The 12,858-nt window shown below is 44.6% G+C and overlaps 1 long non-coding RNA gene across 2 annotated transcripts; it reads right to left on the reverse strand.

Annotated features, from left to right (window-relative positions):
- Positions 1-535: 535 nt before the first annotated feature.
- On the reverse strand, positions 536-11,482 carry LOC147795966 (uncharacterized). 2 transcript variants are annotated; one of them, XR_015423403.1, is made up of 3 exons: positions 10,336-11,482; positions 9,651-9,784; positions 536-1,833 (listed from the first exon to the last, which is right to left on the reverse strand). It is a non-coding gene; the product is annotated as an uncharacterized LOC147795966 (long non-coding RNA). The 2 variants fall into 2 exon arrangements; XR_015423402.1 differs by lacking the exon at positions 9,651-9,784.
- Between the last annotated feature and the right edge of the window lie 1,376 nt (positions 11,483-12,858).

Genomic DNA, 12,858 nt, shown 5'->3' on the forward strand with positions numbered 1-12,858 from the left:
GCTCAATAAAGGGAAAAAGTGAGCCAGTGCGTATAATATTTTATGGTACGACGCGGGGATTTCACGGCGTTGGCCGGTGCGGTCTGTGAAATCGATTCGGTGTATTTATTCTGGGCCGGGTGGCTGGCAGAGTTTTTTTTTTTTTTTAGGGGGGCACCGGTCCTCTCTCTGGAGCGCTACAGGAGGAAAGTTGGAGGTTTTGGAGAGTGTCAATAAAGCAAGTTATTTCGGGTATATCTGACTTAGGGGTGGTTACCCAGCCATCTTGATTTATGGTTGAAAATGATCATGACACCCATGCCTAAGTTCAAACCAGGTGAATTATCAGAGGTATACACCAATTTTAAAATGTAATAATAAATACTCGCCTTAGCGTCTGCTCTTTTTGGTCAGGGAGTGTTAAAGGTGCCGCAGAATTAGACTCACAAAAGTTTTCCTGCGGAGAAGCTACGCCAGGGAATCCAATATTATAACGTAGAGCACCCTTACGTCTCCCTTTTGACGCATGAAGGCGCCATGGATGTGACGTCACTCCTTTTTCAAACCGTGGGCATAAAATGCAATTTTGTTATATTCTCTGCATTTAGATTGCCCAAACGTCAAACTGTCGTGTAGATGGTTGAGATAATGAAGCACAAAAACTACAGCTGTTCCAAGCAACAAAAAAGTGAAAATAAAATAAGGCAAAAAAGCACGAATCTATTTTGCGCCCAGCCGTGACAGGAGCTTTCTGCCTCAGAATGATACATTGAATATGCGTTGCTTTATTGCTGTGGGCTTAAAAAAAAATCCCAAAATTTGAATTAAAACCAGAGATAGATAGAGTGGCGCAAGAATTCATATTTAATCTTCTATTATCATAGGCCTACTTACTTAGAAGAACTCTCTCTCTCTCTCTCTCTGTCTCTCTCTTGTTTTTTCTTTCACCGTCTGTGCAGGGGAGGAGGTGTTCGTGCCACTTGCGTGACCCTGAATTTTCCACTCTTGCCGATCGTATTCCCGACCCGACCACTTCTCTGATATACACACATATTTGTTTTCCCTACGACCTTCAGGGATGACTGGGCTTAATGCTTTGAGGGCCCTCGTGCTACTAAGGACACGTTGATCGTAACGCGCACGCATCACGCCGCGCGCTCAGGCGTGTCACACCGTATACCTGTCTATTTGGGAAACACTAAGATTAACGTCATCAACTCCATATTCAACGGCTCAATTGTTCTGTGCCATGCCCGCCAGTTTGGACGTACCGTCATTTACACCTCGAATGCTTGACTTGGTTGTTGCTCAGGCGTGCTGAAACATTAATGAGACATGGCACTGTGAGACTTAACGGGAAAATGGTAACTTCGTCGTAAAGTTATATACACAAAAGCCAGCTGTGCTTAATACAGTTTTTGTTTCACTTTTAAAGCTGCAATGCAATTTTATTATTGGGAAGTTCTTGTAATGCAGCTCCAATATATCTTTAATTTAATTCATTATACTTAAATGTTTAGGGGCATGTTGTTGCTGTTGCTGCTGTGGTTCCTGCTGCTGCTGTTGCTACCATCTGTTGCTGCTTCTGTTGTTGTTGCTGTTGTTGTTGCTGTTTGCTGCTGCTGTTGCTGCCACCTCTGCTGCTGTTGCTGCCATCTCTGTTGCTGCTGCTGTTGCTGCCACCTCTGTTGCTGCTTCTGCTGCTGCTGCCGCCTCTATTGCTGCTGCTGTTGCTGCTGCTTCTGCTGCTGTTGCTGCCACCTCTATTGCTGCTGCTGTTGCTGCCATCTCTGTTTCTGTTGCTGTTGCTGCCACCTCTGTTGCTGCTGCTGCTGCCGTTGCTGTTTGCTGCTGCTATACGTGAATAATACTTTACGTTTATTCTTTCCTTTAGTAATCAGCATCATATGTTTTTAGAGGCAGGAGGAAACTGGAGTGCCCATAGAAAACCTGCGAGAGCGAGTATGGACTGGAAACCAAATGCACTTAAAGCCTGGGCCAAGCTAGGACTCGAACCCCGGGCCTCATTGGTGCAAAGCGAGGAAAGAACCGCTACGCTAACACGTAAACCCTCTCTCCCTTTAGGGGCATGTTAAACCTGCCTAGAATTATGCTAATTAATTTCCATATTCATGAGCTAAATAGTGAGGTCATCATTGTCGTAGGCTGCAGCGTTACAGCTGCTTCGACATCAAATTTCCTAGAGTGTTTCGGTTTTTTGGTTTTGCTTAATCAGACTTTGATTGCTTTTTGTGTGCCTAAAAGACGTCACAGCAACAGTGCTCTCAGTTGTTAATGAAATGCATGAAGAAGGTGCAACGTAAGAGCGAAAAGGGGCGTTTCGTCACAGAATTTAAACCAAAAAAGCGAGAATTCTTGTTAAACATTTCAGAGGCATGTTCATTTCCACAAAGATCTTTCACCATACGTCTATACATTAATATACATTCATTTTATTTACTGATTCTAGTTTTAAAAATATGATCACGCGCATTACGGTACACGTACTAAACCTTTTGAAGATAACCCGAATGCCCTGCTCCATCTCATCTCCCGGTGACCACCATACACAATCATTCAATCCCTTTGAGTTATTGGTCTATAAATATATACATGTACACTGCTGGCTTCCATTCTGGTGAATAGAACGCATCACAAACACGAACTGAATGAGTGCGTGGAGGGATGAGCCATAAAAATGTCAAGGTACCGACCCGTTAATAGCAGCATTTAATATTTAGCAAATTAGTATCTGCTTTGTGGCGTCCAATTGGTGGCGTAAGCCGAGGGTCTAGAAGTGAAGGGACCTTGAACGGAACGCATGCATGCCGACCGTCCACGCAGCATTACGACTCCACTTCGTTCTCAAAGCGGCAAATTAAATCACCGCTCGCGGGAAGTTCTGGCGTTTGCTGGGGGTTAATTTTGGAACACCCTCCCTCCGGTGCTAATGGGTTTCGATCTCTCCTCCACCCATGAAAAATAGCCAAGTGGATCGGCCGCCGGTTTGGCCAGACGTTGCAGTTCGCGACTAACGCACTGGCACTTCCAGTCACGCAGATCTGCTTTCGATTCGAGGCAATAAAGACCTAGACTTGATTCCAGTCTAACTTGCGTTTCACTCACGGCTTGTACATGTATTTGAATTCCTCACCAATGTTTTTCTGACCGTGTAGTCTATTATCAGCAAGCTCCGCCCTCACCGACAACGACCGCTCAGCTCATTGTATGCATTTATGGAATAACGTGGCCTACAGTGTATTATGAACCGGTACATGAACCGAAATCGGTACATTAATCTCAGAGCTAATGAGAACAACTCGTGAAGCCAGACTTCAATTAAGTCAAACGCGTACTTAGCGAGGAGCAGTGTAGAAAGTAACATAATTTCAAGATGAATGCGTAGATACGTCGCGTGTCCGTACGACGACTCTTTGGTGTCCAGTATGTGACATCGAGATTCTCCAACTGACTTTTTGCCGACGTTTTAGGAGTAACAGGTATTGAAAGCCGAGCTCTTTTGAAGTAATAGAGCGTTCACGATACCCTGACAGCCCGTTCCCCCTCGATCCACCAATTGAGGGATCTGCTTCACCTTTTGCCAAATTGCCGGATCAGATCCCCCAATTGGTGGATCAAGATCCACCTTTTCCCAATTCAAGTGGGAACCCGCTGTTAAAGTTACTAGGGCCTAAGGCACGTACACGAAGTGCGCCACCATGCAACGTGACGTTAAAAAAGAGCCGAATATGATACGTTCACGAGGGCGAGCACCTCACGAACACGTAAAATTATATTTACACGCAACACCAGTCGGCGCCAACTTAGCGTAGTGTAATGGTGAGAAACAAAACCGACGCCGCTGATTGGCCGAGAGCTGTCTAGTGGCCCTTATACGTCACGTACGACGTATGACTGCGCAGAGCGACTAACTCATTTGCTGTGGATTTTGACATCTATCGGCAGGTTTTTCGTCAGTGCCTCTGCGGCTCTCCCTGAGCAGATTTTTTTTTTCAGTGTGGACAGTAACAAAAATGACTCAGGTTCAATTCAAAATTTCTGTCCGCACACGCACGGTGCCAGTCATGTGGAAAGTGTGAAATAGGTTGCAAGAAGACAAACCAGCGAACTCCTTCCCCCCGAGCCTAGATTCGCGAGGTTTGTTTTCTTTTGCTTCGTCTCCATACCGTGGTGATTAGCCCACAAAAGGTATCAGTATTAATCGGTTACTGACTGATTCCCAGTCTTCGGTCAACTGGCAATTGTCCGCTAAAACGTCATGTGACATGAATATATTTCAATACCCACAGATTATTAAAAGAAATGACGGTGAATTTTGTCAATTTGTACGGTGGGTTTTCACATGGTTAGTATGTATCGCTTGTATACGTGACCCATGTAGCAGGAATTTCAAAACATGAAAATAATTTGGTGACAGGCGTACCATTTTCAAGTTCTAAGGCTGTGTGTTTTTAATTCCCATCAATTTTAAGCGACCTCGTTTATCTCGTGTTATTTTCCCTGCAGTACTTTCTAAGTAAATGCCCGTATGTAAAGGTAACATTTCTGTAAGCAGTGCATTCTTAAAAACTACAATAATTCAGTCATGCTATAAAATGTCAAAGGCATCGCCCGAAATGCCGCTGTTTTAACTCCAGGTGAGCCGTAGCGAGTTAACTAAGAAAACGCCGATCAATGGCAATCAATACGGGAGTTCACGGCAGGTGCTCACGCGGGGAGACACATCGCTTCTAGCTGTCCGGCCGTCCGAACGTTCACACCGGGGGAAAGAACTGAAAAAATAGACAGTAGAATTCCGCGGAGATTTCCCGCCTGAAAAGCTCGAGCAATGACCGGCTGCAGTTGCTCACCAAGGCCCGCAGAAAATACAGTTCGCCGAGCCCGGGTGCAAAATCATCAATTATGTGGTAAACTGAACCGTGTCCAAACAACTGGATCAGCACAGAACAAAATGCTTTGGCTGCAATAAAAACATCCAAAGTTAACTCTTTTTGGCCACAGTTACTCTGACAGAATGAATTCACCGCATTCGCTATTTGGAAGGACATGTATGTGTTTATTCGCGTCGTCTAGTATACTTTCATCAGCAGGTGCGTTGGCGTACGTTAAACATTTCCCTCTTCTCTTCAGTGCATTTTACAGGCTTGCCTGCAGTTTGTACATGACCAGAACAGATTGTGTATTCTTCTTGAACGATGAAATTTATTTCAGAATGTTGGAAAGCAATTTTTCTCGTCACTTCTATCACCAATTCAAATGCAGCAGAGAAATAATTGCGTGTAGCATAGGAACGTTTTGAGGCTACAAACAGCAACGTGTGATCAACACGAGTCCGATGCATCAGTCGTCCTGCTCTAGTTACGCAACACTTCGTGCTAGAAGCAAGTTTTTCCCTGGATAAAGTGGCCTGCCATTCCCCAATGTGCATTGGTTGATACCGATGTACGGCAATTAGTCGAGTGGTAATTTCTGTAGGGCTCATTTGTATGAAAGGCGCCCCTTGGCCGTTTCTGGAAAGAGTTTTTTGTTTTATTGTGTTTTTTTTTGGGCTGAACAACTAGCGGGATTGTGTAAATGTAGGCCAGGATCATTTCAGTGGTTAGGAAGCTTCCATCTTAGGGTAGAGTTGATGGTCCTGGGTGCCGGAGAAATGCCAAATGAAAACTGACTGCTTGCTGGCATGGGAACTATCAATTGTCGAGAGGAGAATTTGTTTTGGTGTGCACAGGTCAAAATGTACTTTACTAATGTGAAAAAAAATTGAAAAGATGTGAAAAAATGAAGGACAAGACAACAACGGAACTCTAATTTTGTCTTGGGAAACTCCAGTGATGTCGGTTTACATATTATTTGGCTCTGAACTTTGATTTACGCTGTTTTCAATATGGCGTGAATACGTGTGGTGGACCCATGCCATCGACACAGAAGTAGGCTGCACAAAAAAGGTGATATTTTTCGACAGAGCCGAAACCCACCGCCCCCGTATACTATCGATGCATTTGGACTTCGACAGCTGCACCAGTGAAGCCACTGAGTAACACAATACAGTGTGTGCGCTTCCAGTATGCGGCCTCCAGCTCAGTCTGTTGACACGGTCGCACTTATCCGCGTCGAAAACATTCCTTATCTTATCAATGTGTCCACAAAAATAATCATTTAATTTTGGCGCTTACGCAGGAAAAAAAATGGACAGATAGGAGCGTACTCGGTATCGCAACGATAACAGCGCGGAGTGGCATTCAATAATTCACATTTTTGTTGTTCCATTGTTGTTGAACTTTGTTACGTGGAGGAAAAAACCCGAAGCCATTTGCTATGCACACAAATTTCGACTTCCCAAAAGACCAGGGGAGTGTTCAGCCTGCGAAAGATTGACTTTTTAAAAATCCAGCTGCCTTATTTGGTAGTGGTATCATTCATCGGCTACGATTTACGTTCAGATATACAGGTGGAACTAGCGAGTCATTGTTTCAACCACGACTTGGCAGAAGCCTACATGTACTGTAATATGTAAATACACTGACAGAGGGGCCCGCACGCCTGGCACTGTGGCATTGCGCGCTTGTTTAGGCCAAGTTTGCCACCACAAATCATTGCAAGTTCCCGAATAAACTGTCACAGTTACACTGCATCCATTGAAACTAAGTTAAATATGAAACAGTATACTTTGTAATGACCATGACCTTTTGGTTTTTTTGGTGAATGTGTTGACCGGACAGGAAGAAGATTTTGCGTGCCTGCATTTCATTTGTAGATTTTGCGATTAAGTTCGCAAATATTTTATTTTATCAAGAGCCATACATAGCCATAAGAGCCCCACATATACCATGGAGGAAGATACCTTCCTATTCCGACAGACAGTGTTTAAAAAAAAAAAAGACTCAACGAGATCTTATCTTCGGAATTGTTCTTGAGCGAGGAAATGGGCGTTATGTGGGCAATGTGTGACAGGTCTGTGTGTGTCTAGGCCGCATTCTCGGGTATTCAGCTATATTTTCCACGTTCGTTTTGTTTTCAGCATGACGTGGCTGGTACATGACAGTGCCTTGAACCTCCCTTCTTACTTTATTAGGTAACCTGTTTCTAATTATACGCACTGTTTTGTATGGTGGCCCTGGAGGGACATCGCCAATCGTCAAAAATTATTTGCGACCAAATTTCCGACTCGTTGTATCTCCGGTCGCAAGTATTGCCGCGAATTTTTTTCCAGCAAGCCAGGTAGAGAGAAGTTGCTCGGCTATAGATACAACAATTGCTTTTTAACGTTGTGCCCCAAGCGTTGTGCCAAAACTGCCCAGCCGAATAACGACTTGAGATCAGGCCGAAAAATGTAGATCCTTTGCGCGTGCGCGTGAACACCTCATTTCCGCCTAGCTTGCTGGAAAAATTCGCGGCAGTATATACCACCGGATATACAAGGAGTCGTGACTTTAGTCGCAAATATTGGTGGTAATATTCGCGACCAGGGAGCGAGTCGTGAATATTGGGTCGTGAATATTGGGTCGCATTGGTCGCAAAGATTAAGGTCAATATTGACAATATAGGTGATGTCCCTCCAGGGCCACCAAAGTTTTGTGACCACCGCCGAGGGCATGGTACACGCAGTTTGACCGAAGCATTGTGAGAGCTGGTGGTTATTATTTTTTTTTTTTTTATAAATATGCCTTTTGCGAGTGAGTGCGCGTTCAAATTTGTATTAACGCCAGTTAGCTCATTGTGACTTTGCTCTTCTCCCACTACTGGATTGGATGGACATAGGACCTACAAATATTATTCTGTAGTCAGTCGTGATCAAATTGTCCACGTTACTGCGACTGTGGTGATCCTGAAGCAATTTTCGTTGCTTGTTTTCTGCCTTTTCATGCAGAGCACATTAAACTCTGCTTTCTCAGTCACAGTGGCGTGAGAATTCAGCTTTTTAGCTGATTTCAGCTTTTTTTCTGTCTAGATGTTGACCCGCATTTCAGCTTTTTTGTACACCTGGTCTGTACAAAAGTATGGGGACCTTTTAAATTTCAGCTTTTTGCTAGCTGTTTCAGCATTGATGTTAAGAGGCCACTCACACCCCTGCAGACAACAAGCCTTTGTGTCTCCTCAGGTCATGCTTCCCTCTCTGTGTGGCCTCAAACTTGCTTCAACAAAATACCTGCGCTCACTGGGACCATAATAATTCTCTTAGAAAGTCTTAAAATTGCGCCTCAACTGCCCAGCATCATTGGCAAGTAGGACGAAGGGGATGGACAATACTTCACTGTTAGCCGCCTGGTGATTGGATCCGAATTTAAATCCAATCAGGAGGTATTTGGGGAAGAATGTCCTTCTGAGGGACAGCAGTATGACACGGTAGACCCAAGACGATCGTTTGGCTTGGTTCTAATCGCCCTTCGTCAGTGCACTGGGTGGAATCACCCGGCCACATCGCGTCCGTCAGATCGGACTGCACCAAAGATCCTTGGTGTCTCAGCGCCACCTCACCGCTTTGTTAAGCTCCCTTTGCTTGGATATGATATAAAGTCCAATCCAAGATACGCGAGTAATTGATTAGCATATTCACCGTGACACAGTTACCCCTGCGTGGTATTATAATAAAAGTTCAATGATCAGGAACGTTCCTTGCGTGGCAAAACAGCGACTTTGTCATTTATATCACCAAATAAAAAAAAATATTGACTCAGTGCCTTTATCGCACGTGCCGATTTTAGTTCGGTGAGCAAATATTTTCACAGTCACTTGTAATCGCAATGCATCTGCTATGACTAATATTAATTAAGCCGGACTTGTTTACGTATGCGCATGCACTCACGTAGCCCACTATTTCCGCCTGGGCCGCCTGAACTTAACACAAAGATGACACTCTGCCGACGCGTGACGTGACTGCTGTCCTCGGCCCCGTAAAAATAGCAACGTCGTAACATTCTGTTTTGGGTGGCTGTGTAGATAATGAAACCGGGTGACTGCATATCACTTCTCAGGCAGGAACCCGTTTCTGCACTTTGAGAGATCGCATTTCTTTCCCGCTCTTTGCGTTACTAAATGTAGTTCAAGAGTCTGTTTTCTTAAACACTTTTTGATGTTTAAACAATTTCCTGTGATGGGCATGGAATAGCTTCCTTTTAAAATCGTTTAAACGTGTTACTTTTACAAATTCAATTCAGTTCAATTCATTGAGGGTACAATTATTTACCTTTAGCGACACAAGGCCTAATTGCAGTTGGATTTACAATCATTTCAACTCATTAAAAGATACGACAAACTGTTATTACTTAAACGGCTGTAAAAGTATCTGCAGTAAAACATTTTAACAAAGTATAAAATGTACATATGTATGTAAATATGCAAAATGAAGAGGGGCTCCCAAAAGGTTTGTTATATAGTGAGATAAAAAAGATAATGGAGTTGAGACGGAAATGGAATGGAGCGAATACAAAACGCCATGTGGAAAAATAAACAATAAGCTTAACTTGAGAGGGAAATGTGCTTGGTTGACGAAAGAGAAAGAAAAGTTGCTCCAAATGTTACACGACAAAGCAAAATAGTGCAAAAGGTAAGCAATCCAACGACAAAACAGCTAGCCACAAGTATAGAGTCGGTGACTTCAGTGCTTGTGTTTGTACTTGGTGGTTTTTTTTTTTGGGGGGGGTATGTTCTACCTTTTCAGGTGGGATATGACGTGTCTGTTTAACCACATGTACTATTCGATGCACTGTAGGAGGTTACTTCACTGATCTGTCCCTCGCTTTCCCTTAATATTCCCATGATGTATTTGCCGCTGGAGCGAGCCGATCTAGGCCAAATAACAAACAATTCCAGTAAATCTGTTAATCCAAGCGCGGGCTAATCTGAAAGAAGAAACTACCCACGCTATGTCAAAAAATAGTGCTAATGATAAAGAATTGCGCAAGCCGTTCCGGCCCTAGATTTATACGCAGACGCATTTGGCGATCATATCCCTGTCCTTGCAAGCGAGCAATACCAACGGCTGATTGGGAGTTCAACTACGGGTAGGTCAGGTACTTTTCAAAATGGCATTCCTAAATGAACGCCATGGTATGTGTGAGCTGTGTGAGGATCCTCGTTTTATGCACTGACGCCAAACGGTGTTTATTCGATACCACTCGGTGTTTCTTCGACAACGTAATTTTTTTCCCTCAGCTCGGCTGCAACTAGAAAACAAACTCATTAAAAATGGTTTACTGTGGACATGAATTGTTACTCGTAACATTGACCGCCGATGTTGTACACAGAGGTTATGAGTTATCATGGTGACTTGGGCCATTAGGGTTGAACGTTTTGAGAATATTTGACTGATAGAGAAATGACACATGAAACGCTTACCTTTCAAACTAGAAGCCTTCAAAAAGACACTTTATTTATGTTCAGTCTTAATATTCAGTCGTACTTTCGAATTCGCTTGTTTTATCTCCTCAGTAAACAGACTTCAGAAATATTCGTTTGATAAGAGCGCAGACGGAGAGCCGTGGAAAGAAATAAAAATGTGATTCACTCAGATGATAATTACTTCAAGTGATCCGGATCAGGAGACTAGGCGTGAACATAACACGCCGAACATGTCGATATCTGGCAGTCCAGGTTAGACCCTACGTTGAGATAGGGCTGTGAACAGCCGTCTGCTTCGCTCCCCAGCCCGCAAATACATCAACGCCTCATCGCCTCATCAACGTCCCAGGTGCCTCGACCGGGTCACGTGACCCACCGCTCAATCGAGCCGACTTCCAGAAAAACCGGTTGTATATCTTTAACGAGCCGCGCTGTAATGATGACCGTGCGCCCGAGTTCCGCAGTGCGTCATAAAACATCAACAGACCCCCGTGCCGTCCCATACATCTTGCACCAACGCGGCCTGGCTCGTCCTAACCTTTAAACCGCAATTTTTTTCTGTCTCCTTCCCTTGCCAGACAGACCGAGGATATTAATATCGCCTCGTTATTTATCTGATTGCAATAACGCCTCCTATTTGGCGGCTCTCCCTTCTGACTGGCCGAGCGATCTGGATGCAATTAAAGGCTTCTCTTGGTTCGGCTTTCTGGGCCGATAACGGCTGATGCCGCGCCAACTTGAGTGACCCGAACCTTTCAGTGTACATGTACGCTTTGACTCGCTGAGCGGACGGTGCACTCAACGGGTGAGGCTTGCAGACTTGAACCTCAGACACTTTGTCACATAATTACAACATCAGGAGTTAGCCCTCGCCAGGACAGGCCCACGCGTTCATATTGAACTCTGATCCGGGGCTATTTCGTAAAATCCTTAAGCTGGGAAATTTGCTGAATAGAGGGGAAAAATCTCATCAGTGAGAAGACCAACCCGCCAAAAGTATCATGTTAGTATTTATTGCTCATGTGCCTGGGTTTCAGATGTGATGTTTTTAACAAGCACGTAATAGGCAGGATTTTTCTACTCGGCTTCTTCACGTAGTATGGTGCACATTGTTCGATAGGCGCCGAAGCCTACTTCCGCACTATCCTCGATATGCAAACAAAAAAGTACATTGAAGTGTCTATGTGCTCATGCACGTACCTGAAAATATAGCAGTTTTTATCAAGTGCAAATACGCGCTCTGAATGCGACATCGCAGGAGTGGCGTGCCATTAGAGCCGCATGTTTTCGTGCGTCAAGTTTGATCTTTGACCCGCCTGACAAAAAAAAAGTCATTCGGATGACATTGCATGTGAAATTTGATGCGTCCCAGAGCAAACTGTCCAGCTGTGTTATCTTCTGTGTTGAGTTCCTAGGCCAAAGAAAGTGGCCTTATTTGGCGGAATGTTTCGTTCACTTTTACTTCGTGCTACATGTAGGAGTGTACAATGTGCGTTCTTATCGGTTTTGTAAATTTTTTGAGCGTGAGTCCTGGTCCCTGATGATTTCAAGTGCGTGGCTTACAAATCCGTCGACGGAGTCGGATACACGACGGCAGTACTAGGCCGATTACCAGACGAATAGTCGGGAGAGGCAATATTTGGTTTGCACTCGAATACCGAGAAGTGAAGTCCCGTGAACGGCCTGACCGGCACTGCATCCAATTTTAATCAAAATTCCTCCGACATGGCAGAGACGAAAGCAAAGCTCCCTTCCCCGGTTTTATTTTACGAAATGTCTGTCCTGTCAGCCTAAACCGATTCTAATGTCGTGTGTTGTGTGGCGTTCAGCGGCGGGGTCTATTTGTTGTCCCGGAAATGTGTCGATATGCCTTGCTGATTTATGACGTCGGGGGAAAATGCCGCCTATTTTGTGAGCGGCTCTTTCCCATGCCGAGTATGCATGGCGACCGTGTGAACTCGTTGCTCCTTGTAATGTATCAAGTTTATCAACCAACGTGGACATTAGGAATTTGGATTAAGGCCGTTCCCCGGTTGTTCAGGATTTCTCTGTGGTGGTATCGTCAGATTTCCTCAGTTATTCGTCTAAACGCCGCACGGCAATGTTCCAACCCACAACATCAAAACATGGCAAAGTGGGAAAAGTAGACCAGTGCAAACATTTATACCTACACTGAAAAACAGCGTGGCAGAAATCTCGCAATACTCAGGCCTTGGCGCGGTTCAACAAACTATGCGTTCCCTCCTCCCCCACTGTCAACAATGTAACATCTGTACCAAGTCTTTTTTTTATGAAGTGCGGTAGAAAAATCTATTAAAAAAGATTGCCGTCGCGGGGGCGACGCAGCCTCGTCAGAGGGCATTGGGGCCACCGCGAGAGTATAAAGACACCGGTTGGGTTTCGGGAAAGATTTAGCCTTTCGAAATTCTGTCAGTCTCACACACCCCCCCCCCCTCGTTGTGCAAATAGCGAGAGTGTATGCGGTGGACGTGGGCTCAGCGCTTTAGACCATCGGCGAAT

This window comes from Acanthaster planci, linkage group LG19 (assembly GCF_054643075.1).
Source record: "Acanthaster planci isolate LZ-2023a linkage group LG19, COTS_SCS, whole genome shotgun sequence".
Classification (NCBI taxonomy): Eukaryota; Metazoa; Echinodermata; class Asteroidea; order Valvatida; family Acanthasteridae; genus Acanthaster; species Acanthaster planci.